At 48.5% G+C, this 26,618-nt stretch overlaps 1 long non-coding RNA gene across 1 annotated transcript; it reads right to left on the bottom strand.

The window, feature by feature from the left end:
- Window positions 1-2,352: 2,352 nt before the first annotated feature.
- LOC142930079 (uncharacterized) lies at window positions 2,353-24,266 on the bottom strand. Its single transcript, XR_012946034.1, has 2 exons — window positions 23,712-24,266; window positions 2,353-2,626 (listed from the first exon to the last, which is right to left on the bottom strand). It is a non-coding gene; the product is annotated as an uncharacterized LOC142930079 (long non-coding RNA).
- Window positions 24,267-26,618: the final 2,352 nt, after the last annotated feature.

The following is a 26,618-nucleotide window of genomic DNA, read 5'->3' as shown; positions in this document are numbered from 1 at the left end:
ACGTGCATTGTAAAGCAATTGTATTTTTTCATTTGCTATACAGTCATATAATACGACAAATCGCTAAGCTTAAACACCCAGTCGTTCATAAAAGTTGAAGGCAGTATAGTACTACAATAATAGAGCAAGTGCAGAATCACTGAACTGGAATTGATAGCTTGACAGCATTTAGCGCGGGGCCCTTGAAAGTGCGGGGCCCGCAGCTACTACATTACCAGCTACTTGTGCTACTAGGATAATCCAGCACTGGAGAGAATGGCAACCAAGGCAGGGACGCCACCCGATCCCATTGGCTCCACAGCAGAGGCGGAGCGATGCGATTCAATCGGAATATTCGAACATACCGGAGGAATCCGATGAGCTATGAAGCTCTTTTTCACAGATGCCCAGAGTGGTGTACGCGCGCGCAGGAGCCAGACGGATCGTGGCATCATCGGACCTGCGGGAGGGTTCCGTTCAGCAGTGGATAAATCATGGCTCATGGCGCGCGATTGATTATGAAACAAGTTGCAATCTCGCAGGTCTGCTTTGTGGGAGAGATAGTACATGTCATTGGTCCGTAAGTTGATACGTATGTGTCTATGTTGAGTTTCTTTCGCTCCGTACGTTACCGTAATGATCCTTTATTAGAAGTGTCCTGCTCAGGATTTTGTTGTTGTTACAATTCCCTATTATGTTCACATTACCGTCGATGTATATAAATACAAGTGTCACCATTTACTTGCTGTTGTTGTTGTTGTTTTACATTATACAGCATTTCGATTGGCAGACAGCGTGCAGTTGGAGAAAGTGTGGGCAGACGTCCATTCCTTTTACGTCCCAATGTGGAGGACTTGGACGCACGCCCCACGACCTTGGTAGACGGGAAAGTTAAGGGGGGGGGGGGGGAGGAGAAGGAGGGGGGGGATACGTTGCGCGCATTTACAAAGGAATTCTCAAGGCGCGTTGTTATCGCCGTTCCTCGCGGAAAATATCGGAGGGCGGGGGGGGGGAAACTTGCGGCAGGAGGAAGAAGGTAAAGAGGCGTACTTGGCAAGACGTTTCGTTCGAGAGCCAGACTCTAGGATAAACAGTGCCGGGGCTGAGAGGGTACAAAACAATAAATAAACGCAATGGGGGACCCGGAAAACCGGGCATCATCTGGTTGTCAACCTCTGAGAACGGAGGCGTCGCCACCAACTTAATTCGCCATCGAATTACGGGATCGCACAAAAGCCTCCTCAATTAACAAGGGGCGGCGGGCGGAGGGGTTGGATCGTCGTTCGTCCTTCGCGGTAAAAAAAAAACAAAACCCCAACAAAAACTTGACTTTTATTCCATTTTTATTGTTTGCTCTTTCTCTCTCCCTCTCTCTCTCAGGGGGCATCCATCCATCAATGGCAAGTTGGATGAGTCGTTGAGTGCAGAGGAGGGAGTGAGAGCGAGGCAGGCAGGGAAGGAATGGGGGTGGCGAACGAAGGAGCGGCGGAGCAAGAGCACCAGCAAACCGTGCCAGCTCCTTGTTCTTACAACAAAAGCCTATTGTTCCCAGAATGCATTGCGCATGTCTATGGTCGTGCTGCGTGTGTGTGTGTGGTGGGGTTTTTTTTTGTTTTTTCCCCGACAGCTGGGTCCTTTGGGTGGCCCGAACGCGACAGTTTCGTGTTAATTTGTCCGCCCCCTTCTTAGCCGTTGTGCACGCCTGGCTAAGCACCACAATCCCACAGTCCCTGCCCCTCTCCCCCACACACAAAGACAAAGATCCCCACGCACAAACAAAGACACACACACACGTACGCAGACTCGCGCAGTGTCACGCGTGCACAGAGTGAACGCGTGCAGTCACACACGCCCCACACACGTCATAGGACAGACGCCATTCGCCACTAAGTGACGGTGACGTCACCACGGCGTCTGTGCCAGGCCAGGTGCACTTTGAGGCTATCACGTGAAGTGTCGAAGGCTCGCTGACAGGTCTCGGGACAGACCCAGCAGGTGCCGTGGTTTGACCGACAGAGATGACCACTGGTAGATGCACCACCAGCTGTACCCCCTACCGTGCCAAGCTAGGTGGAGGAGGTCTCGGGACAGACCCAGCAGGTGCCGTGGTTTGACCGACTGAGATGACCACTGGTAGATGCACCACCAGCGGTACCCCCTACTGTGCCAACTTGCTGCATTTTATCCGCCCGGCGCTCCGCTCGTTGTTGTTGAGTCACACACCCACAGTCACACACACGCAGACATAGACACTGACGCACACACAGTGACACAAACCCTCCCTCGCCAAGCCCTCTCCAGATAGAATGGCTGTTCTGTTGTTGACACAACTAAACAGCGGTAAGCTGCATGCAAATGCAGCGACACAATGGCGGTCATTCAGTATCCTTTATTTAACCACGAGATGAAATAAACGCATCGAGACACACGGAGCAATATTTTCCCCTGTGCAACGGCGATCTGGATATGAATGAAATGCGTTTTTTTTAAACGAGTACGTATCGAGTACGTGGATTCACAGGCGCGCGCAGGCCCTGTACTTTTATTTCGCGGCCGTCGCAAAGGGAGGTTTAAATTCGGCCTTGTCCCATCGTCGACTCCTCTGTGCGTCCGTGAAACGCAGCACCGTCCTGGTAGCCTCGCAGATCTGCGTAAAAAACACACGCGTAGTTCATCACTGTTGTTGTTGTTCTTGTGATGATGTAATTATGAATAAGAGTACTGTCGCTGGATTACAGTCATTGCAATGGTGCACCGTATTGTTAATACCGATAATGACATTGATTTGGTAATATATATTAGGTGATACATACGTTTGGTTTAAATCGAGAGCGGACGCTAATTACAAATAAATATGCGAGGAGCGTTGCATCACTGCTATTCTGCAGCGAAATGGAATGATTTCGCAAGACGTTCGCGAGTTTTGGATTTTAGGTCTGGTTTTTGCAACATGACGATGATGTGAATGAGACAGCTGATATATAATGTATTACAATTACCATATGGTTGCTTTTATGATGCTGCCCATTTTGATGATTTTGCATCAATTTCTTTGCCGTATAATTTCATTTCAAAATACCTTTCCTAATCACCGTTATCATCACCAGTTATCGTAATTTCTAGTTATGGATAAATTTAATTGAACCGGTGCAAGCTGCCGAGTAATAGTCTTTATTTGCCCATGAACAAATCAGGCCTCTGAAGCAGAGCAAATTTGTCCACCATGAACAACAGGTGATATAGGCTGCGGGGTTGTGGGCAGCATAGAGCAGCGCGGCAAAATCAATCGAACTGGACATGCCCTACGAATATGACCCCTACCCACTCCCCCCACGTCTTCACCTACACGCACTGACCAGATTGGTGAAGTATGGCTCAATGAGCATCACGACCCGGCCAGCCAGCATGGGGAGGCTTTCATCCAGCGGTGGATGCACAGAAAGAATGTGCGTGTGCAACAACAAATTATGCATTTGCCCAACAAAGCTTCAATGAGCTCCGAATCCTCTGCTAAAGTGTCCACCTTTGTTGATGTTTGGCCCATGCGTTTACTCGGCACGATTGTGCTGTGGAAACATCTGGAATGACCAATGCATTCACGGACAAAAGACTCAACAATTAATACAAAAATGAGTTTAAAAAGAAAAACCTCCATTGCTGCTCATTGGTCAGATTTAATGTGCGGCCCGCGGTGTCCAGAGTGAGCACCTTGCACATCGAAGAGGCGCCAGTTCCGACTTTGAAATGAAAAAGAAGCCAGCCTTGGTAGGGCTGCAACAATAAACGTAATAATCTTGGTTGGAAACTAAAGGAGGGCCGGTCCTCCAACAAAAACAGCTGAGCAAACAGATCCTCGGGGCCCGATAATCGCATCGGGGCAGCTGATAAGGGCCTTAGCCCCTAATCACTTCCAAACGCAACTCTGCATCTCTCCCACCGCTGGCCTGGGTTCTTCATCTCTGGCAGCGCCACGATGGGAAAGCTCCCAGCAGCAATAACAACAACAGCAGCAGCATTAACACGGGCCAGTGGGAACACGTCCCAAGGTAAGGCAGCAACTAATTCATTGATCAATCAGAATCAGCCCACGGGGGGGGGGGGGTGGTCTCGTTTATCCACGCAGGTCAATTTACGCTACAAGGGCAATTAACTTCACGGTCATTTAGTGATGCTTAAATAGACGCGGTATGTTTTGCGTAATTGTACACGGGGTTTACGTGACCGCGTTGGAAGCAGAGGTGCAGTGGTTAACCTGTCGACGCGAGTTTGATTCCCTGCCTCGGTTGACAAGCAATATCTGATCCAGTCCTGGGCCTCTCCAGCGTGGCGAAGCGTGGTCAACAATAAGGATTTCCATGGCATGCATTGGATTTTGACAAAGGGCTGTAGAGTAACGTCTCGTTGAACGCGATGGACAAAATTACTGAAAAGTGTCGCGTCAAGTGGAAAATGCGCTAAGCAAGAAACGATTTCCCCCATAAATAATGTAACCATCAAGTTCGGAAGGATACACTGACATTTCGGGACAAATAACTGAGGGTATACCGTCGCGTTACAGTTACCAGTAGTTCGTCGTCGACCGCTCAGACATCGCGTTACGACAGTGCGAGTCCCACGTTACGACAGTGTGAGTCTCACGTTGTAACGGTGTTAGTCCCACGTTGTGTGAAACGAGTTCCATAATGCACGAACCGCGTTATAGTGTGAGTACCGCATCAAGCAAGGACTTATCGTACACATATACAAACGCATCGCGTGATTCGTAACAGGCCGTGGCTTTAAATTTCCATTACTAATTTGCCACTGAGCACAACATTAACTTGAAATTGGTTTTAATCGGCATCAAAGCAGAGGTCCCTTAATGACTGCTCTGTTATATTTGTAGCCACCCCGTGTCTTGTTTGACTGATGTGGGGCCAGACAAGTGACAATAACGTCGGCTCCCCAGTCAATATGCAACGTCGTTTGAACGTTGTGGCCAACTTTCCGCGTTCACTGGGTCTAGCTCACTGGCCTTCTACAGTCAGATGACTGATGATGTCAGCCGTGGTTAGGAATCGAACTCGGGTCACCAGATGCATAGTGTAGTGGCGCGTACCACTGGGCCACTCCCACTTAATCGTACAATCATCGAATCGTGCGTGCATGCTGCTTCATTGTATGCAAATTATATATATAACATGCAAATGACACGATTATTTGGCTGTGTGCAATGAAGAAGGCACATTGCCCCAAACGGTCCATGTTTTTTATATATATATACTTTTAAGGCCACAGTATTATTGGTGAATGTGTCGAGTTCTTTGTTAATTGTGCATGTGCGCCACCGCCAACGCAGCATCACGCGATGATTTGTTTTTATTTGGCTAACGGAGAAGACAATGATATGCCAAAGAGACTGGCAACACACACAATGGACGGTAACGATGAGACACATTTTCTTCTTGACTCAAATTACGGCGCCGAATCGTGACAATTCTTCGAATCACTGGAGGGACGAATTGTTATTCCCATCTCGCTAACGTCATGGCTGGTATAAGTTTTAGTCTGAGCTCATCAAGCGTTCGGCCCTGGCTAGATTTGCACACCAATTTCCATTGCCACCGAGCCTGCAGAGATTGTTACACTATTGTGGATACAAACAACTGCATCACCACTCCTAGTGTACTAGCAGAGACGAAGATCCCCCGTGTAGCATTCATAGGCTGGTGGGGCAAGTGTTAGCGAGCACCTATTAAGGCTGGCATGGCGCACAAGCCATCCCTCGCCACCGTGTGCCCTTTATCTCCCCAGTGCTAATAATTTACACACCACACCAGCTACTCATTCGAGGCTGAGTCGACCTAGGAGAGACTACCCAGGACAAGTCCAGATACCACTCGCAATTCGCCCGACAGTGTTAGCAGCCGTGGCCGCGAATCATAATCGGGTCACCGGGTTCATGGTACATTACGCAAACCATCGTGCAACCACTTCCCATCAAACAAATATCCGCTGTATAGCCTTCAAAAAGACTGTGAGGGCAAGTGCTGTTAGCGAGTAGCACCCATGAAGGTCGGCACGATCCACGAGGGGTTGGGTGGACAACACCACGCCAGGCCGCCTTTGCCTCCCGAGTGGTGACGATGTTTACACACCGCACCGGCTCCTCAATTCGGTTCGGATAATCGTCATTGGTGTTGGTGGCCGCATGCGGGAATCTATCTCTCGCTCACACGTGCCAACAGAGAGAGAGAGAGAGATGTCACATCACCTATCACCCCCGCCTGCCCTGGAAACACTGCTTCAACTGGCTCCAGCAAGAACCGCCGCCCTTTACAAGAACGGGGTGCGCAACTTACACTCACCCACATCCCCTATGAAACTCAGACCCCTGCCACCCCTCCCCCGTGACCAGCCAACCCCCGTGCATCTCCATGCACGTGTCCCATCCACACCGCGCCACTCGCCCCACCACTCCTCTACCGCACCCTATAATGCCACTGACACAGACGTGTGTTTGCTTGCCTGTTTAATTGTTTAGCTATTGTCTGACAGGTTGTTTAGCCTATCCCCTAATCTGTCTATCTCTCCCATCTCTATATCTATCTCGCTGTTATGTTATCAATCTGTTCATCCATCTCTGTGTACATATTTCTCTATTTTGCCTATTTGTATGTCCATATGTCTGTATGTCTGTCTGTCCACCTGCTTACTTCGTAAATCGATCGACGTCTGCTATTGCTATCAATCCGTTCATTTACACCATCTCTGTGTGTATCTCCATCATCTGTTTTCCTATATATATAAATACAGCGGCTCTCTGTCTATACATCTGTTTATATTTGCGTTGTATTAATGTATTTATCTGGATATCTATCTCTACATATCTATTTGGCCAGTAATCTTATCTACATCTATATACGCATGCCTGCCTAATTATATATATTTTAGTCTAATTCTCTAATTGGCTGTTAGTGTATATTCTCCCTGTGTTTGTCTAATTACCTAGGTTGTCGTTGAATACATCTGGCTATCTGTCTCTCTGGCAACATATCATCTGTCTAACTAATATATATGCATACTCTTTGGTTCTTTCGGTAAAGTCACGTAGGTATAAAATAATATAAATTAAATCACGACGTTTCGGGCGCACATCACAAGCGTCCGTGAGCAGGTGGGACAACCACAGAAAGAAACAATTGCTGAAGTGGGCAAAAGGAGTGCTTGTATCAAGTGGCTTTATATATATACAAGCAGCCCTTTGGCCCACTTTAGCAATTGTGTATTGCTGTGGTTGTCCCACCTGATGACGGACGCTTGTGTTGCGCCCGAAACGTCGTGATTTTTTTTATTTTTTATTTTATACCTACCACGTGACTTTACCGAAAGAACCAAAGAGTATGGATTCCTGCAGCCACGAAAACTTCAAAATCTAGATTAATATATATATGCTCTATATCATGCACCTGTCCATCGATGTCTGTCTTTAGCGATCTGGCACCGTGAGTGGTGTAGCGCGGTCGGCAACGAACTCTGGCGAATGGAATTAATCATGGGGGGGGGGGGGGAAGGGTGGAGGGGGGGGGATCATCCAATTTTCATTCCACGTTCTTTGTCAAAGTTCACGTTTCCGATCCATATCGCACAGCAGGTGATCCGCAGTTATCCTCTGGGCACAAATGGCACGTTTCTTTGCTCGATCGTTGATGGAATTTACGCTTCTGAAACCGCCACATCCCTGCTACCATTTACTGCTGTTTCCCGACAGTGAGATTGCAATTTTGTGTTGTTGTTGTTGGCAAGACGCATTGAAGAGGAAAGTTTAAAAGGTTAACGATAAGAGGACCCAGGCAAGGAGATGCGCTCTAACCAAGGTGCTATCCAGATCAACACTTAGAAGCTATCTACCAAAAAAAACTTCGCTTAGGAGAAATGACGGCAGAATAGGTTAACGGTGAAAGTATTAACCGGTTCGGAATCAGCGATGACATTGCTATTACAACAAGCACTGCTAATTAATCAGAATAAACAATTGCAGAACTTCACAAATAAGGCTGCAAAGTGGGGCTAAATGTAGACGTCACGGAGAGTAAGTTTCCAAAGAATAAAAGGAAATAATTCTGGAAGGGACGTGAATAATGAAAAACACACAAGAGTATTCATATCATCATCATCATCGTCATCATCATCCATGGTCATTCCACTGCCGGATGAAACTTCCAGAAGCTCTATATGGCACCACAGTGGCGAGATGTTAACTACCTCGGCTGTTATGCAGGATTCGTGGGTTCGATCCCGACCCCAACGCCTGCTGCTGTATATTTGGAGATTGCATGTCTCTCTCTCTCTCCCCGTGCTCGCGTGGATTTTTCTCCGGGTACTCCGCGTTTTCCCCTTCACATTTAGATTCAATATCAGGCGTTTGGAGTATTTGGCTGCTGTAAATATCCACGTGATAAGTCGCTTCGTTGGGCTGTCCATTTGTGATAGCCAGGTTCCTTCTGAAACAAGAGCTCAAATAGCTCAGTGGGCCTTACCTGGTAACAATGCAAAAAAAAAGTTCATGAACTGCGATCCGATTAGTAAGTTTGGCGTCGCACGGTGCGAAAGAAGTTCTACACACACACACAGAGACAACGACATTGTACGTCGTGCATTCTGCTCCGGCGTCCTATCACGAACGACTGCATCGCCCTTCGCTTCATTCCACACTTGTGCACGCACGTACACGGCACTTTTTTCGCACCGTGCGCAGACAGCCGTGCTGCCCGGAGTGTACTTTATTTCTGCAAGCAGCTCCGTTGGGCTGTCATTTGTGAAGAGGCAGGTCGCTTCTGATTAAAACAAAATAGCTTATATAGCTCAGCAGGCCGTACCTGGTTAACAATACAATCATATATTCTTTGGGTCTTTCGGTAAAGTCACGTAGATTGGTTCAAAGAAAATTACAACATTTTATTTGAACCTATCTACGTGACTTTACCAAAAGACCCAAAGAATATGAATTCCTGCAGTCACGAAATCTTTAAGTCAAAATAAAATAACAGTTTAATAACGTCGTGGTTTTAATTTGTATTATTATTATCATTGATTTTTTTTTTTAATCTCCGTGACGTTACCGAAAGAACCAAACAAAATAGTTTAATAAATATAGTGAAAATTTACTCGAGGTGGAATGGGGTCAAGTTTATTTTATTAGCGTGATCGGGGTGAGAACCTCGGTAGACCAGGATAGAGGAGACTCGTCAACCGGGGTCACCAACACGACAAAAAATAAACAAATAAGATAAAGTGCAGCGGGGATGAAAAGATGGAACTAATTCCTTCATATGCCAGGTTTAGTTGAGGGCACTTCAGTTTCCTTCCACAAATACAAAACAAAAATACTCCTTCGAGAGGAATTAAACAAAACTCCCCAAGACGTGATCCTCCTGAAAAAAAAAACAATCTAGAGGATCGGTATAATTCTACGTGTTCAACTCCATGACAGTATACACACAAACACGATGCAGTGACGGCAGGCACCTCGTAGAATTGGCCTTTCTAAGCACAGCATTGCGCACAAAAGGAGGAGGACAAGAATCTGAGGGAGCGTCCATTGCAGGAGACGGGGCAATGAAAATTGAGCTCGTGTGTGCAAGGTGCCATGTGGATTGTCGCAGGACAGCGAGAGGTGTTGACGGCCTTGGTCGCTTCAACTCCGTCCAGCCGTGCGACTCAGTCGAGCATTCTTTGATTCGTATATTTATTTTAAACTAAGAAACGAAACCCAGTTTTTTGTTGTTGTTACCAAAGAGCATGTATAGCTCTTTTTTGTTGTTGTTAAACGCGATCTGGTCTAATGAGACATCTATTCATCATCACGGTATCCCGGCTTCGGTGGGTGGGGGGGGGGGGGGGGGGTCCGGTCGAGTGTGACCGGTCAACGCGTACACACCCACGCGTACACACACAAAGACAAATATCCCCCGTATAGCCTGTAACAGACTGTAGGGGCAAGTGCTGTTAGCGAGCACCTATGAAGGCCGGAACGGTACACGAGGGGGTGGGTGGCCAGCACCACGCCCGACCGCCTTTGTCTCCCAAGTGGCGATGTTTACACACCGCACCAGGTACTAATTTGAGGCTGGGTCGACCGAGGGGAGGCCCGGTACCGGTTCAGATAATCGTCACTGGTGTTGGCCGTGAGTGGGAATCGAACCCGAGTCGCCGGGTTCATAGCGCAGCGCGCTAACCGCTGCACTATCGCTCCCCACACACACGTACACACACGTATACACACCCACACGTACACACACCCACATACACACACACACGTACACACACCCACGCGTACACACACACACGTACACACACCCACGCGTACACACACCCGCCCGCACGCCTTGCCCGCCCTTCCTCCGCACGGGGCTGGTTCGAAGTGGCCGGCTCCGGTCTCGCTCGCCGTTAAATACTCACGGCCACAAGGGGATTCCACTCCTTGGCTAGCCTGGGACAAAATCTACATTGTCCTTGTCAATGGGATTCTTCATAACCGCCGTCGTCATCACAACACTACCACCACCACCATCATTTCGATAATTTAGATGATGTTGCTTTTTAAAATGTACACGCGATAAGCCCCTTCGTTGAGCTGTCCATTTGTGGCCAGGTCGCTTCTGAAAACGAAGCTAATCGCACAGTGGGCTTTATCCGGTAATATCTAAATAGTTTAGTTTTATTTGTATATTCTTTTAAAAGTGATTTGTTTTCCTTTCCTGTACATTGCACTCCTGTCGCGTTGTTACATTGTTTGTTGTTGTAAAGTTCTGACCCCGTGCCCCTACCGGGCATCTGTGAAAATGAGCTTCATAGCTCATCGGATTCCTCCAGTATAAATAAATACTCTGATTCTGATTATAATCAGCTAGGAAATATTTACTTCTGAATAAAGGCCTCCCCAAGTCGCAATGTTGTAACTTATTGTTTGTTTTTGCGTAACTCGTTGACTCAAATTCTTCTGGAGGTCTGTGAAAAAAAGAGCTTCACAGCTCATCGGATTGCTCTTGGATGAAGAATGATTCTGATTCTGAATTCACCTTTGGCGTGATCTCCCCTTCGATTAACATTCCGTCGTTATTCCCGGCGGCAGGCCACCAAACCCTTCTCGTAGCGTTTCCAGACCGAGCCCACGTTATATCAATAGTGAATACGATGTCTCTAACTTAATAATAATAACAATGATTTACATTTCATCCGTAGATCTCAATGCGCTATTATTCTCCGAGCCACACGTTCGTCTTGTTTGTTTCTCATTCCAGGCTTTAATCTCTCGGCTAATGGGCTCTTACCTGGTTCGAAAGAAAGGTCATCAAATCTTATTGTCCATCTATGCACAGTTGAAATCCGTCTTATCTGCCCCTCCTATTGCTCCTCTTGTACTATGATCCATGCCCTCGAGTTTATCTGCGGACTTTGCTCGTATTATTCTTCTTCTTATTATCTGCTCATGTAGGTTAATAGTGTCAAGAAAGCCAACGTGTAAGACTGAGGGCCAGATTCCCATCTACACTAAATCACCACAACGCATTCTTATTGGGCGATTTTGTATCCATTGCTCTCTAGTGTGTGATTTCAGGCCCTACGGCGTTCTGAGCTTCATTCCAACTGCATGCAATTCAAACCTTCTGGGGGGAAGCGTTGTTACAAAAAGTGATATTCTGAAATAATACATCGTTTCATCGCTCGCAATCAAAAGGTTGTGAGGGTCAATCCAAGTGAAAAGTTCAAAACTATAAACTATTTTTTCTTTTATTTTACCAGGTAAGGCCCACTGACCTACATAGCTCTTTTCAGAAGCGACCTGGCCACAATTGATAGCTAAACGACGTTCCTTATAATCGTGTGGAAATTTGCAGCATTCAAAGGCTCTCAACGCGTGGTGTTTCTAAATGTGGAGAGAAAAAAACTGGAGGACCCTGAGAAAAATCCACGCGACCACGGGGAGACACGTGCAAACTCAAAATTTGCGGGCGTCAGGCTCTGGATAGAAACCCACGACCTCCTGTATACCGGACGAGGTAGTTAACATATCGCCACCGTGGAGAGACAAATATAATTTCACATTCGGATGGTCAAGCCAGAGAACAGCGTCAGGGGCGGTTCTTGAGAGAGTATCCATTGCCCTCTGGTGTGTGATACGTCGTTGGGTTCAACGTCGTTGGGTGCAACCCAACGACGTATTGACCAGCGAGCTGTAAAGCACGACAGCGAACAAAGATTCGAGCCATCGTTGGCAATGGAGGCGTTGGAACTTTTCTGGTGGGAGATCAGGAACTCCGTCGTGATGAGAATTTAGCCGCGAGTGAGTGCAACAGTTTTTTTTGTGATAAAACAAAAAAAACAACAAGCTCACGTTTTACGAACTGGATTGTGCTCATTAAATGAACCTCGCTTTGCTTGCCGAAGCTTCAGCAATTTAACAAGGTTTTACGAGTTTAAATATTTTAACTTTCTGCTTCAGTGAACGTTTGCTATTAAATATTTAAAGTGGGAAGGACACTTGTAAAATCACTGAATGGAAACAACAATTCATCCCAGTTGGCCTATGGGTTTCTCTCCAGCTCAGACCAGATTACCGTTTCGCAGTGGCGTTTGTTTATTAAACAGAGTGACTGTGGGTTAGTAGTGAGCCTCATCGGCAGGGTTGTGGAGTTATCCGCCAATGTCACAGGCACCGGCAGTCACCCATAGTAACATCTCGCCACGGTGGCTAGGAGATGTTAACTACCTCGTCTGGTATGCAGGAGGTCGTGGGTCCGATCCCGACCCTGACGATGCCTGTGTATTTGGAGTTTGCATGTCTCTCTCCGCGTGGTCGTGTGGATTTTTCTCCGGGTCTTCCAGTTTTTACCTACACATTTACAAACATGCCTGCTATAAATTCCCACGTGATAATCCACTTGGTTGAGATATCGTTTGGTGCCAGGTCGCTTCTGAAAAAGAGCTACATAGCTCGGTGGGTCTTACCTGGTAAAATATTTTTTTTTGTAAATGTTGGCTGTGGTGGCTGAGCAGTGACTCGGCACTGCTGAGAGTCTGGGTTTGAATCTAGGTTAAAGTCGCCTGTAATCAGGGCTGGAAATGGAGATAAATTACGTGGGGAACTCATAAAAGCACCCTCCCCTCCTTCATCCGGACCATACCAACTGGCCCTGAGTACAAGGGCGGGGAGTGGGGGGCGAAAGATGCGAGCATTGACTACTTAATTGACATTTATTAACCCATGTCAGCAGCACGCATATTGTGAAATACATTAATATATATTTGTTACGAATATTTTGCGGACCTTTCATACTTTGTACGCGTGCTTTCCTACCCGCACGCCGTTTGGGGATATTCGGCGCGTGACGGACGGACGCTTGCGGGCACGACGCTCCTACATTGCGTTGTCATAATGTATCGCTCCATACTTCACGGACTCATCGTGTCGCTCTGCAGCGCTCACGTGGTGGACTGGGCCTGGTGGGGCGGCCCACTGGTTGGTTGATTGGTGGCGTTCGGTGGCGGGCGATGGTGAACACGGCATCGTGACACTAAATACGGCGACTGCTGTTGGGGGCTTTGTGTGACCTTGTCTCTGCGTCTGTACACGGGGCGGGGGGGGGGGGGTGACGGGGTGACGAGGTGACGGGGGGGGGGGGAACTCGCTCAGCGTTGGGATAACTCACAGCTGGAGGTAGGGAGACCCGTGGCTCAGAGAGACCTAGCGATTTGAAGGTACGTGTGTTATGTTGAACCTCTTTCGCACCGTATCTAACCGACCGTGCTTATCGGAGGTGCGGGGGAGACGACAACAAACTAAACGCAAAAAAGCAGTTCGGAAAAAAATGTGTTTAAAATCTAGATTTAAAAGTGCATTTCTCCAGCTGCTTCCTAATATCGGAAGGGCGTTCCAGACGGCCGCAGAAGCGCAACTGAATGATTGCGTTGCGGTGACCGTCTTTGTTCGATGGTCTAGACAAAAGCCGCTGCGAGCGTGACCGGAGTTTGCGTGGTGATGATTTATGCTCCTTGAGATCAGCAAGGTATTGTGGTTCATTTTGTGTCAAGCACTTTGTGTGTGCACTGAGTGCGACCTCATAACGTATCCGTTCGGCAACTGGAGGCCAAATGCAGCTCGGCGAGCACTGGACGGACATGGGCGGTGTATTCTGTTAAATGCAAGGTAACGGATGGGTTTGCCAGCACTGAAAGTCCCTCCTCACGCCAATGCTGGCGGAAGGGACTCCACTATAATTCAAGAGAGCTCCCTCTTTGTCGTGATTTGCTCACACACCACTCGCCGCAGCCATCCCGACAAAGCCCCCCCCCCCCCCCCCACGTCTGCCTCCCGTCACGCAATCCACCGGTAATATTCACCGATTGGTGCCTCTTGTAGCGACGATTGATGAATCTCACGCATTGTTGGAGCGGTGACACGGCCCAGCAGCCTCAACGTTGCTCCAACGGTTCCAACAAGATCCCAACGTTGGCTCAACGTTGCCATGTTTACGAGTAACGCACCGTGGATGTGATCCAGATTTTCGAATTGATCTGAACAACAACCAAAAAAATCTGAAAATATTTAGTGATTTTTGGATGCAAATAAAATTATTTTTACAGATAAACTCTATCTGAAAGTATGACGTCATCGTTAAAATGACGTCGTTTGTATTGCGTCGCTTTGCTAACCAAAGGCGGCATCTTGTGACATCACTTTTTTGAGCACGATGGCACGTGCCATTCACACCACGCTAACGATTACAAAATTCAAGAGGAGATCCTAATATTGGCCTTAAAAATAAAAATTAAAAAACAACATATTCTGAAATTCACCTCCGATGCACGCATGTATAAAGACAAGGATCCCCCGGATAGCCTGTAACAAACTGTTGGGGCAAGTGCTGTTAGCGAGCACCTATGAAGGTGAGCACGCATGTATCCACACATGGTCGCGTGCATACCGTGCATGATACCTGCAGGAATGATTACATCGGTGAAGTTTAAGCAATGTAGTCGCAACGGTTTCGATGTAGCGACAGAACCAAAAAGAATATAGGATTATATTCGTTATTCCAGTTTGTTAAGTCCCTATTCAATTGTTTTAAAGAACGTGCTTACAATTTGCAGCGTGTTTTCACGTGAAATTGGTCTTCACGACTGAAAACAGGCAAGTGACCTTCGGCTATGCCCTCCAAATTATTACTTGGGCAGTAAAAAATACAAATAATTATCTCAATATATATTACAAAATAAAACCTGGAATAGAACACTCCATTGAAAAAAGAAACCGGTCTCTACAGCCGATTTGCCGAGAAGCTGGGGGGAAGGGGGGAGGGGGGCATCATTCCAGTTACATTAAGGAAATTACTTTTTTTTACTTAGAAAATGCTTGTGCCGTGCTGCCAGAAGAGCATTGATGCTGATTGCTATCACGGCCGCATCCTTGACATTAATGGCAATAATTTCTTGCATCCATTTTGGTAATTGCTTTTGCACTGCTCAGATAAGCCTTCGAGCCCGCCTGACGCCATGTCCTTGATTGCACTGATAACAATCATTTTTTTTTACAAAAAAAAAACCCTAGAAAATCACGCCGTTCGGCCGGGCCGGGCGTTTCGGGGGTGGGTGGGTGGGGGGGGAGGAGAAAATCTGCCCCCCCATCTGAGGGTTTTTGCACGGCACGTTGCCCCCGTGGTCTTAAGTGAGTTTTGCCACGGCTCGTCCCTGAGTGATGGCTTTCCGATGGGCTCGCCGAGCCACCTATCTCTCGGCGAGGAGATGGCAGCAGCAGCAGCAGCAGCCGCGCGCGCCGATATTCTATTTAATTAGACACGCCACTTGTGCTCCAGTTTTTTGCCAAATGGCGTTTAAGTGCGTTGCGTCCACCCTGCGTGTGCGTAGATGTAGATGAGTTTGTGGTATAATGCGGTGAGGGTAGCGGTTAACGCCCTGCGCTACGAACCCGGTGAGCCGAGTTCGAATCCCGCTCACGGCCACCACCAGTGACGATAATCTGAACCGGCCCTGGGCCCCCCCTAGGTCGACTCAGCCTCAAATGAGTACCTGGTGCGGTGTGTAGACATCGCCACTGGGAAGATAAAGGCGGACGGGCGTGGTGCTGGCCACCCACCCCCTCGTATATCTGGCCTTCATTGGTGATCCCAAACAGCACATTTCCCCCAAAACAAGTCTGTTAAGGCTATAAGGGGTTTAGTGTAGTAGTTAACAGCACGTCCGATTAGCACGGTTAGCTAAGTACGGTGATTCCCGCTCACGGTCATCATTAGTGGTGACTTATCTGAACATGAACTGTTCATATGCCTCCCCTAGATCGGGTCAGCCTTAAATTGAGAATGTGGTGCAGTGTCTAAGCATACGCACTGGGGAGACAAAGGCGGACTGGCGTGACCCAGGCCACATCGCCCACTCATGCGTTGCGCCAGCTTCCATAGGCGCTCGCAAACAGCAGAACTTGCCCCAACCGTCTTGCGTAGGCTACACGGCAGAGCTTTGCCTTAGAGCGTGCACGTGTTGTGCACGTGCACTGGCCGGGCCGTGTAGCTCGCGTGCCCGAGCAGCTTCTGCTTCGCCGTCTAGAATGGTCTCAACGAGTGAGACGTGGGCCGGAGTCGAGGTGGGCCGAATGACCCGAGGATGTTTTGAGCCTTGCCGATGGCCAGGCCGAGTCAAGATCGGCCTCGGTCGAGGAGGCTCGCCAAAGACGCTCCCGGGCAGTTTCGAAGCAGCCGACCTCGCTGCAGAAACGAAGGAAGGTTGGACGGAAGAGCCACGCTCACAACAACAAAGCAGAGCGCCAGGATATAGCAACAACGGATTGGGAGGTCTGTATCCAACGGTAGGTGGATCATGGCTGATGGTGATGATTTTGAATTTCTGTATCGGCGAATGAACTCTAATGTGTTTAGATATGTATGAGTATTTGTATGAATGTACGCATGTATGTATGTATGGGGAAAGTGGTGATGTAATTGTTCAGACACTGTTATGATCCCATGTGACCTGGGTTCGATATCAGGCTGTGCCCCACAACATTAATGATTCGTAGCTGAACCCGATTTGTGTATTCCCCGGGTAGACGCAACGCTAACGTGAGGCGTTAGGTGAAGTCATCGCCACGATCGTTGCGCGTGGTGTCGACTACACAAGCTGCTGACTTTAATACGTGCCATCGTCATCAGCCACGCTCTATACACTGCTGGACGGAGGCTTTTGCAGACCGCTGCCCACCTCTCACGGTGCCGCTACGCAACATTTGAGGCCGCGTTGCCTCCTTCGGTTGCCACGCGGTGGTCATCAGTCGCGACCGCTGTCCACCGTCCCGTCTAGCCAGGCCCACGTGACCCTTTCTCGCCACTGCCGTGTCTCTCTCTCTCTCTCCAACTCGCGTCGCTCTCTGATCAACAGTCGGCAAAGGAGCATGGACCATCATCACGTGACACTCCGGTCATCGCAGCAGCAGCAGCAGCGGCAGCTTTTGACTGGCCATCGAACAAAGACCGTGGTCAACGCAGCGCGAGCATTGAGGTGCGCTTCTGCGGCCGTCTGGAACGCTCTTCCTTCTGATATCAGGAAGCCAATGGAGCTTTACACCTTTAAATCTCGATTGAAAACGCCTTTCTTCAGAAGTGCTTTAAGTGTTCAGCTTGTTGTCCTTTCCTCCGCAACCTCCGATATGCACGCTTTGTCTACGTACGGTGCGAAATAAGTTAAACACGCATACACATACATACAATACTGCACACGGCTAAAGCATCAGCGGCAGGGCGCCTCGGGGAGTCTGCGCTGTCTCAGAACGACTGAAACCCTGGGTTCGATCGTTGGCAGACACCCGTGGTGAAACCGGGTTGTCGAGCGCGACGAGCGGATGGTCCAAGGCCAGTCACCAGCGACTGTACGAGGCTCAATCGTTCTGAAATAATTTTGTGTCAACTGAATACAAAGTTTGTTCGATTGACAAGTGACGAAACAAAACCATAGTCCGGGCAAATACTAAATTATACCCGCTGGCGTGACGTCACAGGAGTAGCCCTGTGACGTCAAACCACGGGGGGCTCTTCTTCCAGCTGTGGATATTGCCGACGAACGTCGTCTTCATCTCGTCGCATTCAAACGATAACAACGTTGAAGTCAAGTTACGGGATCAAATAATGATCATACTAAAACAAGTCCTCCACCATCATCCCTGTGCCCAAAAAGCTAAGGCCAACAGGACTAAATGATTACAGACCGGTCGCCCTTACCTCTGTGGTAATGAAGTCTTTTGAGCGCCTGGTCCTGGAACACCTCAAAGCCATCACAGACCCTCTCCTGGACCCCCTTCAGTTTGCCTACAGAGGCAACAGGTCTGTGGACGACGCAGTTAACATGGCCCTCCACTTCACACTACAGCATCTGGACTCCCCAGCATCCTTCGCCAGGATCCTGTTTGTGGACTTCAGCTCTGCCTTCAACACCATCATCCCTGCCCTGCTTCAGGACAAGCTCTTCCAGCTGAACGTGCCCGACTCCACCTGCAGGTGGATCACAGACTTCCTGTCTGACAGGAAGCAGTGCGTTAAGCTGGGAACACAAGTCTCTGACTCCAGGTCCATCAGCACCGGAACTCCTCAGGGCTGCGTCCTTTCCCCACTGCTTTTCTCCCTGTACACCAACAGCTGCACTTCCAATCATCTGTCCGTCAAACTCTTGAAGTTTGAGGACTGCACCACCCTCATTGGGCTGATCTCTGGTGGGGATGAGTCTGACTATAGGTGGGAAGCTGACAACCTGGTGACCTGGTGTAGCCAGAACAACTTAGAGCTAAATGTTCTAAAGACAGTTGAGATGGTTGTGGACTTCAGGAAGAATACAGCCCCACTCGCCCCCATCGCCCTGTGCGACTCCCCAGTCAAAACTGTAGAGTCCTTCCGCTTCCTGGGCACTATTCTCTCCCGGGACCTCAAGTGGGAACTGAACATCAGCTCCCTCACCAAGAGAGCTCAACAGAGGATGTACTTCCTACGGCAGCTGAAGAAATTCAACCTGCCAAAGACAATGATGGTGCACTTCTATACAGCAATCATTGAATCCATCCTCACCTCCTCCATAACCGTCTGGTACGCTGCTGCCACTGCCAAGGACAAGAGCAGACTGCAGCGTATCATCCACACTGCTGAGAAGGTGATTGCCTGCAATCTACCAACCCTCGAGGACCTGCACACCTCGAGGACCATGAGGCGAGTGAGGAAGATTGTGGCCGATTCCTCCCACCCTGGACACTCTCTGTTCCAGCTACTCCCCTCCGGCAGAAGGCTGCGGTCCATCAGGACCAAAACCTTACGCCACGAAAACAGTTTCTTCCCATCCACTGCTGGCCTTTTCAACAAGGCCAAGGGCTTACACTGACTTTAACATTTTATCTACAAGATGACACCTTGCCATATTTACACTATGTTACCCTATTTTTATTTTTTGTATTTTTAGATTGTATCTTATAGCTACTTTATATTCAATATTTATTCACAATTTTACATACTTTAGCCCCTTAGTGTTAGTTAGACTTTGTACCTTTAGTATAGTTAGACTTGTATACCACTTAAATAAGATTTAAGATTCCTATATGTTGAATGTATGCACCTTCCTGCCAAAGTAAATTCCTTGTCTGTGTGAACTATCATGAAGAATAAAACCCTTTCTTATTCTGATTCTGAATAAGTAAAAAAAAGGAAGAGAAATACAAAAATATTCCAGGAGATAGTATACAATTAAATCCACGTATACGCCTATGATTCAACAACAACAAAAATAAAGAATTTGACTTAAATAGACATTGCATTGTGCAAATGGATACACTCTCTCACAATGGCAAAAGTTAATCTTATCAATTCCAGCAAATAATGTAAGTGACAGTAAAGACGACGAAGACGATGTCGATGATGACGACGATTGGTATCTCTGAGCAATGCAATTAAGATGAAATGTAATTAGGAGGCCCACCAGCCACACAGAACCGAATCTCCCTCGTTCTTTCCCGAACCCTGCATATGAAAAAAAATATGTCATCGAGATGAACCCGATAAGGATTCTGTTGTGGGCGGGGTGGTGGTGGTGGTGGTGGGATTAGTCGGGACGATTTGAACGCACGCGAGATTGGCGGGGATTTTAATGCAGCTTTGTTTGGGGTCCTCGCAAGGAAGGATCCTACCGGCTCCTGGGCATTTGGCTTGGGATCGCACAACAAAGAGACGCGGGCTCACGCGGAAGCCCCGCGTGCGCGTGTGTTGAGGCTGAGCCGACCTACGAGGGGATCCCCGTTAGTGCGCGTTGTGTACTGCCGATGAGACAACGAATTCTCAAACCGGTCGAGGGTCTTTACGCACCTATGCGTGTATGTTGAACTTCCTTCGCACCGTACGTAAACCAAGAGTGCTAATCGGAGGTGCAGCCGAAATTATGCTCTCCCATATAAAGATGGCGCGGCTGATGGGATGTGTTAAAAAAACCCCGTTATATCCTTTTTGATTACGTGCAGAAACATATATATGAATAGAGTCATTTTGCCCGCTTGGAAATATTATACAATTACATCACTGCTCCACAAACCCAAAGCAAATATAAAGATCCCCCGTGTAGCCTCTAAGCAGACTGTTGGGGCAAGTGCTGCGAGCGAGCACCTATGAAGGCACGAGCGGGGTGAGCGCCCGAAACCACGCCCGGCCGCCTTTGTCTCCTCAGTGGCGATGTTTACACACGCTTGCACCAGATACTCATTTGAGGCTGAGTCGACTTCGGCAAGGCGCATGGCCGTTTCAGATGTTCAACGTCGCTGTTATTGGTCGCACTCTTCAAAGCTGGCGCTCGTTAGCGCGGTGCGCTAACCGTTGCGCCACCGCTCCCCCGCACAAAAAAGCCAATAGAGACACACTCACGTAGCACACAGACAAAGATCCCTCGCGTAGCCTTACGGACTGCACAGACTCACACTGCGAGCGAGTACATATACATATGAGGGACAGACATAGTTCACGGGGCATGGCGTCATCGGCACCACTCCAAGCCACCCCGTTAATAATTCAGTACCGTTCACACACCGCACCGGCCAGTCGCGTTCATGCTGAGTCTACCTAGGGGAAGCCAAGAACAGGTTTCACGTACCTGTGTTGCGGGGATAAGTAGTGATGCGCGAAAAACCACAACAGCGCTTCTCCCCGCAGCACAAAGACATAAATCCCCCATCTAGCCCAAGCAGGTTGCTGGGGAAAGTGCTGTTAGGGAGCGCCGATTTAGACCAGCATGGAAGACAAAGGGGTTTGTGTAGCCAACATCATCATCACAAAAACAACAAATGTAGACAAATATCTCCCATAGATCCTTAAACAGACTGTTTTGACAAGTGATGCCAAGGGGCATCTATGAAGGCTGGCAGTGGTGATGTTTTACACACTGAACCAGGTAGTAATTCTAGGCAGAGTCGACTTATAGGAGGTCCATGAACGGTTCAGATAATCGTCGCTGGTGTTGTCTGTGAAGGGGCATCGAACTCGGTTCGCCGGGTTTGCAGCGCAGTGCGCTAACCGCTGCACCACCTCTCCCCACCAGACTGGAGCACACGCGCACAGACACGACACGCGGACAGACTGCGCATTCCATATATGGTCATGTAGGACACTCGCTTATATTTTACAGCATTATGTTAAAAGCATGTTTAAGTACTTTCTTGAATGTGTGCGATGTTTACAGGAACACGAAAAGACCCCGGGTCAGTTATCACCGCCACTAATGTGATGGAGGAACTAATTTGAGCAGAGAAAACACTGAAATTCAAGACACATAAACTGATTCGCGTTGCCTGTGTTGGGCAAAACACATCCTGCTAATGGCCCTGTAATGTGTCGAGCGGGCCACGGAACCTATCGCCTTACGCTACTTTTTAATTATGAGGCCTTCGCTTTCGGCTCTGTGTTGCCCATTGGAAACCAGACGATTGGTCCCAGCTCTTGTGCATCTGCGTCAGTCGACGAGAGAGAGAGAAGGGGGGGCATTGTTTTCCTTCTTCCCCCCATCCCTTTCCCCGCTCTGTCAAAATAGTCAACAGCCTCTGTCAAAGTCATGGACGAGCAGTCGGCGCGGCAGCTGCGCGCGGGCCGCCGGAACGACACCCGCCCCGAGTTGATATCTGGGTGTCTTTTTTTTTGCCGTATGCAGTTCTTTTTTTTTGTAAACGGCGTTTACTCATTAGCTCTTGTCTGTTCCGGCCGTAACTGGGGAGGGGAGGGGGGGTGACACGGTAATGCGTGTACATATGATCCAATGTGAGCCAAGCCGCGGTACAAAGTTGAGCTATAGACTTGCACTGCCGAGTACTGGTCAAATTGATAAAAAAAAACCAATGGTTGTTTAAAACTAGGAGACACAAGCCAGAACTTAACGGACTAATTGAATAGATCCAATTAGGTGTTGTGCTACTGACATCTTTACATTCCCCTCTTCCGTATCGCCAATTTAAACAATTTAAACTCTCCCGAAGACAAACGCACAATCCAAAGTGTACCCAGGAATACACCCGGGGAGACGATTTACAAAGGGCCCTCTTTTTCTTGTTGTTGATGTTGTCGTTGTTTGTTATGAGTCAGCAGCAGTCACATAATCCACGCACATTGCGTGACGGTTTCCGAATTTAGTGCGGATAGGACTTGGCAACTTGAGGGGCCAGAGGGTGACAGAGTTCACACTCGATCATAGGCAGGCGCGCGCCGTCCTGCACTCACATTGTCAAGCCAGGTTCCTGCCACCCTGAAAGTGCTGGGTAACCCCACCACCACCACTACCATCCACCCCCTGCCCCCCTTAAAATGGTTTCTGGGCAATGTGCCAATCGGTGACACGTTATTAAAGGTGCACAGCCCCAAAGTGAGTAGTACACGTCTATTTATCACTTGACAATTGTTATTCTTTTCATTTATCAGTGCGATGGGGTGACGATGGAGCAGGGGTTATGGTGGTATGAGCCCGTTGGGCTGAGTTTGATTCCCAACCACGGCGGCAAGCATCATCTGCACCAGTCTCTCCCCCCCCACCCCCACCATAACACGCACTGACCAAAATAGAAAAGTATGGTCAAACAACCCTCAAGACCGACACGGCACGGGGAGACATTCATCCAGCAGTGGATCGAGAACGGTTCAACAGGAAAGCTCATCAAGAATTGTTGCGATCATCATGATCCCGTGCTGATCCTAAAGCGGTGCATACATCGGGTTTCAAAAGGTTGTGGCACAATCATAAATGTGTTTTTTTTACGTACCATTTAAACATGTGTGTATAGTACAATCCTACAATTAATGGTGTTGTTTCAGGCTTGCGTTAGTTTCTGCTCTCTGGATAAATGTCATTATTTCCTTCTCGCTTGTCGTGATTTTTTTGCATTTCACTGCATTATGTTGCCTGTTTTGCATTCGCACATTTTTTTTTAAATCCAGGTCTCCCTTTCAAACAACACTTGCTATCTTTTTATTTTACATTTCAATGAGAGCCTCACCTGACTTTCAGTAACACTACCAGCTGACTAACCCAGTGAAGGCGTGATTGACTGACTCGCCGGCTAACCGTGTGACTAAACGACTGACGAACTAACCGATCGACTGATCAAATGACCTACGGATCAAATGACTGACTGGCCAAACGAATGACTTAACCGCTCGCCCGACTGACCAAGCCGGCCAACTGACCTGCCATTTGCCGCATCTCAGACTCCACGTGTCATCGGCGCAGTGCTTCTTCGCCGAGGTCAGGAGCCGCACTTCGATCTTCCATCCACCCTGTTCCCTAAACCACGGCCTTCGGGATCTCTCTCTCTCTCTCTCCCATCTTCCATCCACCCCCCTCTCTCACCGCGCCCCATAGCCCAACATCTCCCGATCACGGCAGGCAGGCCGGGCATCACGCACAAGCAGCAGCAGCGGCGGCGGCAGCAGTGCGCGTGGCGGTGGCCGGTTTCACGCGCGCGCTCCGTAATTGCACTTTGCGGCGGTGAGAGAGAGAACACGATACCGCACGGGGGTCCTTAGACCCCGAGCGCACTCATAGCAATCTGCGCAGTGGATCGGCGCGGGGTGGGGGGGGGGCGGCGGTGTATCCGTCGCCCTAATGCGCTGCCTCGCGCAACGCAATTAGAGCGGCCGTTAGCGTCCAATTTTGTAGGAGCGGGCACCAGCGTTGGGTCGCTTTACGCCCCCGGTGCCTGGAATCGGGACCATCTCACCGCCGCGAGAATGCCGCGCTGCGCGTGCGCGCGCGTGCGCGCGCGTGTGTGTGTGTGGTTTTTGTTGTTGTATCTCTCTCCCTTTCTCTCTCGCGCGCGTCTTCTTCGTCGTCGTCCGCGTATCGTATTTTGTGTGCGCGCGCGCACGCGTGTGTGTGTTTTTGTTGCCAATTACTCTGTTTGATAACGAAATGTTACCGAGAGCGATTTGTCACTTGTGGCTCTTAGCGCGCGGTGCTTGTGAGTGCTAATGCGTTGCTCACACCCTACACCAGCAACACCCCCCCACCGTCCTGCCATATCTTGTCCGTATATATTTTAACAAATGTCATCAGATTACGTTAACAAAAAAAAAACACAGCGCCTAATAAATGGTTTTGTTGTCCACACAGTGAGATGATTTTTATTTTTATTTTTGCTCGTTAATGTTATTTCACGCTGATGAAAGATGAACCTTGACTTGAAAATGCGCACATCTGCCATTTATCTACCGGGGCCAAAAACGCAATGCACTTAATCAATTGATCAACTTACGTGTAACGATTATCACGAATTTAGATATGAAGCTTCAAAGAAAAAAAAAACCCCAAAACAATCTCACACTCGTTCGGTCAATGTAACCTTTGAGTAAGGGCCCCGATCTAGCACCACACAGAGCCATGGCTCGCGGTCAACCAGCTGAGGACCCATCAAGCGACACCCTGGATACTCAAGCAATGACACCAATGCAGAGGGGCAATGCTGGATGTAATTACCAGCGAAACGTCGTACTCAAACTGTAAATGTTGTGGATTCACTCTTCAACACACCGGTGGGCTAAAGTAGTGAATTATTTGTCTTTTGTCAACGTGACACTTTTTTGCTGATTGGCCGTGTCGGGTGGTGGAGGGTTACGACACATTTATAAATAACGCGATCTAACCCAAAAACCTTTATTATGAATAATCAAGGGGCCACATAAACACGAGCAAACGTTTGGCCAAAATGTTCCCCAACGAAGCGTAACGAGTTTGCGTGCGGTATTTTTTTGTTTTTCATTTAATAGCCCCCCCCCCCCGTCGTTGTTTAGGTGGAGTGCTTTCGTCAACAATATCTGGCAACCCGTCAGCATTTGTTTCACGGGCCTGACTGCTGAAGAGACCCAGAAGGTTAAAACCGGTCCTAAGTGTTTTGCTTGCTTGAACAAATGCTGCTTTGATAATATTGGCCTGGTACGCCCAATACATCGGCCATTGGCCAAAAATGTTTTTCAAAATGTGGACATACAGAACAGGAATTATGCTTATATATAATAAACAAACCAAGATCCCACGTATATCCTGTAGCAGACTGTTGGGGCAAGTGCTGTTAGCGAACACCTGTGCAGGCGAGACACAGAGACACGTGCGCAGCACTCCACACCGCGCTAGGTTACCCGATCGAGGCCGAGTAGACCGACACAGGAGCAGCAAATCGACAATTTTTTTACGAACACGAAAAGGAGGTGGGGGAAAGACAACGACGGGTACGCGACCGGATCCCGTCGAGTAAAGGATGCGACGACTCCAGTTAGAAACATTCTGACAGCTCCGCGTGTCGTGGTGGGGTTTTTTTTTTACAAAACGCAAAACCAACACGCGCAAATGTTATTTTTCCGTTTTTTCCACACACCCCCCCCAGTTCATTCTTGCCCATTGTTTGCCGACCATTCCGGGGCAGCAGCGACGGGGGGGGGGGGGAGCTGGGGGCTAGGTGGGTGGTGGTGGGGTGGTGGTCAGTGTCGGATTATGCTAGTGCGGGGCCTGTAGCATTTCTTGTAAAGGGGCCCTAAAAAGCATAAATATTAAAAAATATACTTGCAAAGTCAAGTATTTTTTTTTCATTTGCTATACAGCCAGATAATACGACAAATCGCTTACTTTAAATACCCAGTCGTTCATAAACGTTTAAGGCAGTATAGTACTATAGTAATAGAGCAAGTGCAGAATCACTGAACCGGAATTGATAGCTTGAAAGCATTTAGCGCGGGGCCCTTGAAAGTGTGGGGCCCGTAGCTATTACATTACTAGCTACTTGTGCTACTAGGATAATCCGGCACTGGTGGTGGTGGTGGGGGTGGCTTTGGTGAATTCTCCCTTCCCTTTAAATCCGAAAGCACGGGCAGGCAACTCGGCCGCGGTGCTCTGCCCGCCTGAGTTATTGCGCCAGATTTGTGCGCGCGCTCCGATTCGCTATCGCTAAAGCTCGCTGCGCGATACGAGGGCCTGACCATTCGTCTCCGCCGGAGACCTTTAGGGGAAAATAAAACGTCTCACGTTTCCCTCTCCCTGCTTAACCAATCGCTGACATTTCTTGCTTCATCTATATCTGGCGACGCGACTACAATACACAGCGA

Source organism: Petromyzon marinus, chromosome 36 (assembly GCF_048934315.1).
Source record: "Petromyzon marinus isolate PM22_M1 ecotype Great Lakes invasive population chromosome 36, UKy_Petmar_22M1.pri1.0, whole genome shotgun sequence".
NCBI classification, from domain to species: Eukaryota; Metazoa; Chordata; class Hyperoartia; order Petromyzontiformes; family Petromyzontidae; genus Petromyzon; species Petromyzon marinus.
Note: the sequence above shows the minus strand (reverse complement) of the source record. Positions and strands in the feature narration are given on the sequence as shown.